Source organism: Enoplosus armatus, chromosome 3 (assembly GCF_043641665.1).
Source record: "Enoplosus armatus isolate fEnoArm2 chromosome 3, fEnoArm2.hap1, whole genome shotgun sequence".
In the NCBI taxonomy this organism is placed as follows: domain Eukaryota; kingdom Metazoa; phylum Chordata; class Actinopteri; order Centrarchiformes; family Enoplosidae; genus Enoplosus; species Enoplosus armatus.
The window spans coordinates 21,392,766-21,399,900 of NC_092182.1; the positions used below are offsets into that span (position 1 = coordinate 21,392,766).

The following is a 7,135-nucleotide window of genomic DNA, read 5'->3' on the forward strand; positions in this document are numbered from 1 at the left end:
GGGATTTGGTATATGTCAGAGCCCTCAGGCCTGCTTAGGTCCACAGGCTTCAGAGTGAATTCCTGAAAGATGAAAAAGAGAAGAGTAGTGAGACAGTGCACAGAGAAAACAGAAAAAAGACAAAAGGCATTTGCATTGGCATGAGTTTTTCAATGCATTTTTTTGCTTAACCTTTTTACTGCAGCATTATGTGGAATGAAGAGACAGTTCTGCTCAAAAACTAATTTCTTTCTTTTATACAGTCTTCCTCCGTCTACCATTTTGAACTCTCAAGGTTGACAGGGCTGAGTGTCAGATCCCCATGCTTCACTTTCACCTATCAACCTTGTCAGCTGACACACTCAGCCTCTATCACAAAATTGTGATATTTCCTGTTTTTACTGTTGATTTTACATCAAACTTAACAGTAACACAAGACTGTGACGTCGGCATTGACAGTCGTAGTTAGGTTGCTGTTCTGCGTTGGTACTGGAAATTTGTATTTTCTAGAATATGTATCACCATTGCTGCCACATTACTTCTCCAAAGCCTGTCAAATCATTAGAAATATTAAGGGTTTAAAGGGAGGTTCAAAAGGAATAAGCTACTGATAAAGCTTATGGCTCTTTGTGCCAAATGGACCACTCCAGCATTACCTAGGTGTTTCTGCTTACGACACACAAATTCAATTACATATTTTACAATGGAAATCATATGTGGGTCTCAGAGTCTCTTAAGCATGTCTGAGTCTATGCCCTGCAGGGTAGAAAAGTACAACAAACCAATGCGGGTATGGTCAAAGAAATGAGTTTCAAATTGTAATTATGTTATTACAGATGGAAAGAAGCTTTTATATCCAAAGTTGGCAAAAAGAAAAATATTCACCTTAAGAAAGCATTAAGAAAGCTGACTTCTGGTTTTAGGCAGCCATTAACACAGCAGAAGATACTATAGTTTTCAAAAATGACTGAAATATCATCCAGATCACTGGTGCCTGTAATTTAGCCTGTAATTTTATGAAGCGATATAAATATTTTACACATACTGATCACATGTAGAAACAGAGCTTCATTACATGGAAAATGTGAAGCCTAAAATCGTATTTTCAGCTCTGTGATGGCAGCTGTATCTCACTAGGGCTGCAACTAACCATTATTTTCTTTCTACCTATTATTTGTTCAATTAATCGATGAGTTGTGTGGTTTATAAAACATCCAAAAAATGTGAAAAATTAACATAATCATTTTCCTAGAGTCCTAGATCAAATAGCTTTTTGTGTTTGAGTCGGTCCAAAACCCCAAAAATACTACATTGTAAGACTGGAAAAAGTGGCTAATCCTCACACCGGAGAAGCTGGAACCATCAAATATTTTGCATTTTTCCTTGAAAAATTTACATTAACAATTAATTGACTATCAAATAGTCAATATAGTTGCAGATTATATTTCTGACGATCAACTAATCAAGTAACCGACTAATTGTTTCAGCTCTGTGCCAATATACATCTGTTCTGATTATTATTTTGCTGCAGTGACAGTTATTAGATGCGGATTCTGTACAGATTCAAGTGCTGTAAACAAGCTGCCGAGGTGCATAATGCATATTTAAAGCTGGGTTTTGAGTTTCTAGGCTCCATCATGTAATGAACATCTATACAACCTGACACTATCATTCCCTTCCTTCTCTTTTTTTTCATCCCTCTGACACACACACAATACATGCAGGCCACATAGACACAAAATATGCCACTACAAGCTATCTTGTATGTACATATCTACACCCTGTTCATTCCTGAAGCTGTAATAGGCTCTGAAGGAACAATCTCCCTGCACACAGTTGCAGAATAGAGCTGTAGACATTGGTTTTCCAGCAGAGTGGGTTGAAGCCTTGGATCAGCAACGGCTGAGATTCATTGAGAGCATATTGGAAGTGACAAGGTCCTTTGAATACACCCAACTATCTCCTAGTGAGTGAGAAGTAATTTTTCACAGTTGATTCACTGCAGGTCCACTTTAACTGCTGCAAAGCAGATGACAGCTGGAAAGCCAGCCAACTCACCTTAGCCCCCAAAACCAAATACAAACCATGCACCAGCATATCTAACATCAGGGCAAACACAGAGAAGAAGGCAGTGAGCTGCCAACACAGCTCGGTAAAGATAAGCAAAAGAAGAAAAAAAAAGCTGTAAACATTGAAGAGTTCAAATAAGAAACTGTTCTGCAAGACTGCAGATTTCAAGACAGATGTCATCAAACTTCATGTTTGTACAGAAGAAGAGCTGGTGGGGAGACAGCTCATATGTCTCCTGCAGACTGAACAACAGCTAGCTAATCTGAAGGAGTATCTCAAGTGCAACTGAAGGAAAACGCCTCACAAGATTACATCAAGCATCATCATGTAAACCAGCTTGTTTTGTCTTGTTTCAGATTAATATTATATCGTGTTTCCTCTTTGACCAGGATGTAGATAATTCATTGTTTAATCTCAAAGATCTCAGTGCTTCATCTCAGAAATTACCATCACTCTGTTGAAACCTATGAATCCCTCTTTAATCAAGCGCCGGTTAGCACAGACCACCTCTCAGAGCTCTATTCAACATGACATGTAATGATGTAGTAACCTAATGGAAAGCACAGTATTAGCATACTCAGTGAAATCCAGTTTCACATTATCAATGTTTTCACTGTATATCTTATTTCCAGTACTCAGCTGTAATATACTGTATGTCACACAGACTCGATTCTGTGGCTCACATTACAATTCTCAAGCCTGACACGCTGTAAAGTTACCGACGTTTTGGTTTGCTTTTACGGCATTGCGCTCAAAATCTCAGTGCTCAAAAAGAGCACAAGTTACAAGGGCACTGAATGAGACAAAGACAAAACGTGTGTGTATTTACAGATCAACCCGTAATGGCATACCTCAATAAAGATGTACGACAGAGACAAAAATGCTTACCAGCTACTAAATGTCAAAGACAGCTGCAGGAATTACTGGAGATTCATATCAGGAAAACAACCTTTCCTCAGGTGCAAAAGCTTCTGAACAGACTATGCATTCAAATCAAAAGGCCATACTATAACCTTCAGGCAAATAAGTGTGTGTCGTTACATGGCCACGCAGAGTGGCAGCAGCAGCTGAATCTAGAGTAACACCTAAATTCTTATAAAAAGGTAAAACCTCTCTGTTTACAGAGAGATGTGTGTACTTTCTGCACATTAAATATGTCTGTTTTGGCAACTTTATTATAAAGGACTTAACTTAATGAGTATTCTAGACTGAAATATTATGAAATAAAACATTTTTCGTGTGCACAAGAAGGCACAGCGTGGGTGTTGTTTTACATTGTGGCTGGTCTTGCCTCGCCTACACATCTGTCACCAAGACTAGTTCTCAAGTGTACAGACCATTTTGATATGGTTTGTCAATGTTTGAAGGAGCTCTAGAGACACTTTGTGTTTTAATAGAACATAAATAGCGAAGTCACTGGGGAAGATGTGATCCAGAAAGATCTGCAAACATATTGTAGACTCGGGTTGCTAGGAGTAACAACGCTTCAAACAGAATCTTTTATCCCTGAGAAGTATTCGCCCCTTCCGCTATCCTCAACCCGCCTGCCCTTACAAATGCACTTCACCTGAGGAAGCTTAAGATGTGTTCTCTTTGAAGAAGTATGTGTTGTGCAGACCAGCCCCTACATTTTGAAACTCATAAGTTTTTACCTCTTCACATTAGACATTTCACAGCTCCAGCCCGAGCATTTTACAGTCCAATCAGTATTGCAAAATGAACATTATAAATACAAACAAGGTTACATCTGAAATAAATGTATATTTATCTTAAGCAGATTTTTCCCTCTTCATCTTCTGAGACCTGAGCAGCTGCTGGATGGCAAAGCCAGCCAGGGAAACTTTCAGAGATGTGCTGTAGCTCTCCTCTAACAGATGGGCAGGAGGGGCTCTCTAATTGACACTCCAGCATGTTGATGCTGCACAGCAGATCAATAGGAAGGTAGAGGAAGACTGCCCTGAGGAAAATGAAGGGAGAGAGCTGCACACAAGGACTGGAGAGCTTAGAGGAGGCTGCCACTATGCTTCTAGTAAAAGAAGAAATGATTGAAATGAGCCTTAAAAGAATGTTAATCAATAAGAATGGATCAAACTTTCAATGTTACTCTTTGTTCACATTTGTAAGTGGTCGGGGGGTAATACCTTTTTTTGAGCAGCAAAACCAGTAAACTGCAATACAATTGGTACAATACACTAAACTGAGCACGCCGTCCGTCACAGATCTGCTATTCAAAGCCTGAAGAATTCTGACACTGTTCTCATAGACAACATTTAATGTTTAGTTTAACCAGCAGTTTTATTGTGTTGTTGCTGTAAGCTGCATTTCCAGTCTCATATTGTGAGAAAAAAAGAAAGCAGCAGATCCTTACATTGGACCAACAAAAACTAGAGGATGGCTGACATTTCTGCTTGAAAAATGACTTAAACCAGTGATCGTAAATATCAAAATAGTTGTTCATTAATTTTCCATCGTTCGACTAATCAATTAGTCAACTGTTTCTGCTCTAAAGTTCTTTGAACAATTTAAGATTATAGATCATCGATAGAAGGATCGTTATTACGCAAATGTTACAAAAGATTTGGTCTATATTTTTCTCAAAAGATAAGTTTATCCAGAAGTATAAGAATTTGCCATTACTGCACACTGGCTGCTACAGTATGAACATCATTTTACAGAGTAAAACTTCAGGCCTTCATACGCCTACACGCAGCACTACTGAAAAAGTCTTGATGAACAGAGTCTTTATTGCGAGCTGTCACACTATGCATTCGAGACAAAGAGCAATCTTGATACCAGTTTGTGTCACACTTCACAATAGAAAGAAGCCTCCACTCACTCAGATCTGCGCAGCCTGAATTGGGATTTCTTGTCTCTTATGTTTTCAAAGTGTTTTTAAGCCGCAGCACCTCAGCCAAGCCTTGCAGCGGCTGAGCAGCCTTTCCCTCCATTTTTGAACACTTCACAATAACAACTGATTACAGCTGTCAGGGCAAATGGTTGGCAAAGAAGAAACTACCTCTCACATCGTCAGATTAGCTGACCACGTATTTTAGTTTGCTCCAATTACAACACTTTTTTGGTGCAATGTGCCCCCATTTCTGCGTTTTTACACAACTATGTCAGGAAGTAGAGCAAGGATACAACTAACCTGAATCAATTTCCACAGTAATTCCTTAACCGTATTTTACTCAGTATGATCATCTTAACAATACTGAGGGAAATCAGGAGGAACAAGATAATCAGTAAATCAGTATCAGTTTTAGAAAACTTCTGACTGGTAATTATAATTTAAAGATCTTTTTAGTACTGAAATTCAATACAGAAGACAGCAACTTATGTCTAGTTACTGCAATACATTTACTACTTAAGTTGTAGGCCAATCTCACAGTGTAAGAGATGTAGTAAATCCTGGATGTGCAATACGTTTTGTCTGTATGGTCTGTACACCAGATTTCATTTTGAAGGAGTTTAGAGATGCAACTAATTATTATAGTCACTATCAATTTATCAGTTAATGATGTTTTTCAAGTAATCACTAACTGTTTTGTATATCAAATATCAGAAAATCATGAAAAAGCTCTTCACAGTTTCCTAGAGACCCCAGGTGACTCTTCAGATTGCTGTATTTGTCTGAAACATTTTCAATTTACGATAGAAAAGCATCAAATCTTCATGCTGAAGTTGCTGAACTTTTTGCAGTTTTTGATTGATATGTGATAATCAAAATGTATGCCGATTAATTGTTTCAGAGTGTGAGGATGAAAATAAATAAGCAATAAACAGGTTAATTATGGTGTTCCCTCAAATTGATGGGATCACGTCCAGCATGATGATGTATGTATTTTGCACTTCACTGCCAGAGGTGTCTACTGGGAAAAGCATTTTTACAGAAGAGAAAATGATTGAAATGATCCCAATCTCTTTCCCCTGACATCTGATGTGTTTTGTCACTGTTTTCACCATATGAAGAGAGATGGGACCGGGGAGCTTGAATATTTTAACTCTGGGGCACATTAATTACAGAAACAGCAAAATACAGTTGACAGTTGAGATTTATTTAGAACTCTGAGATATGTGCTAAATCTTGCTAAGACATGATATTATGCAATAGCTGACTGTGGCCGTTTGATTTCCCTTTGCTGAGAACCCTGAGGAAACACGGGTGCAATTTATCTCTTGAAATATCAACTTTATGACAACCACACCAGAGAGCCGTTCCATTTCTGTGCCGGCTACAGACATTTTAGGACATGCAAACAAGGCTTGTTAACACAAGGCCAGAGCTGTGCTTTTTCAACGCGGCAAACGTAATGTGTTGTTTTGAAGATACCGTAAGTCATTTGGAAGATGAGGTTGAGAACGGGGAGGGGGTAGAAGAAATGGGCCATCCCTAAATTTTTTGTTTACTTGCACTGGATGCTTTTCTGTGCAGGATAATGGAGGGCTAAGATCACTGAGCTGCATCTAGCGGGAGATAAATGGACTGAAATGTGAGAACAAGCCATGATTCTCCTGCCATGGGAGAGCAGAGGGAGAACTCTCGTGCTGCTTAAGAAGGCTGAAGATGCTATGAGGGGAAACCATCGGGGAGTCAGAGGAGCATATTAAAAACTGTTGACTTCCGGTTCACTGACTGAGTGATTCAATGACTAACATCTTGCTGTAATGATGAAATACACCCCCACATTCCTCAGTTCCCACCCTTCATCTTTACAGAGGCTTATCCTTTATTCGCTGAGTCTCCTATACTCTTGTTTAGGCTCTCGTTTTGGGAGAAAAACTACTTGGTATTCATTGCCGCTACCAGGTTTCCTCCCTATAAAGCTTTCAATTCCTACCCATCATCACATGTACACCTTGGGGCCTAGATTGAATATGATTCAGAGGGCAGGCTTGAATCTTGAATCTACAGGTTAAAATATATCCAAACGTCCTGGTCTCTCAAAGCCTCTGGCACTGAAGGCTGCTCTCTCTCTCTCTCACTCGCTCACTCTGGGAAGCTGGTTAATGGTCCAGTGAAAAGATGGCATGAGGTGAACCATCTCCAGCCTCCTGTTGACTCTAAGCGGTGCTTGGTAATGATGCC

General features: G+C 39.3%; 1 protein-coding gene across 1 annotated transcript in view; it reads right to left on the reverse strand.

Moving 5' to 3' along the window:
* Nucleotides 1-6,809, reverse strand: part of LOC139283499 (metabotropic glutamate receptor 4-like) — a 117,948-nt gene extending 111,139 nt beyond the window's left edge. The window contains exon 1 of the mRNA XM_070903529.1: nucleotides 6,797-6,809. The gene's annotated coding sequence lies outside the window, so the exon portion shown is untranslated. The remainder of the gene's footprint in view (nucleotides 1-6,796) is intronic.
* Nucleotides 6,810-7,135: the final 326 nt, after the last annotated feature.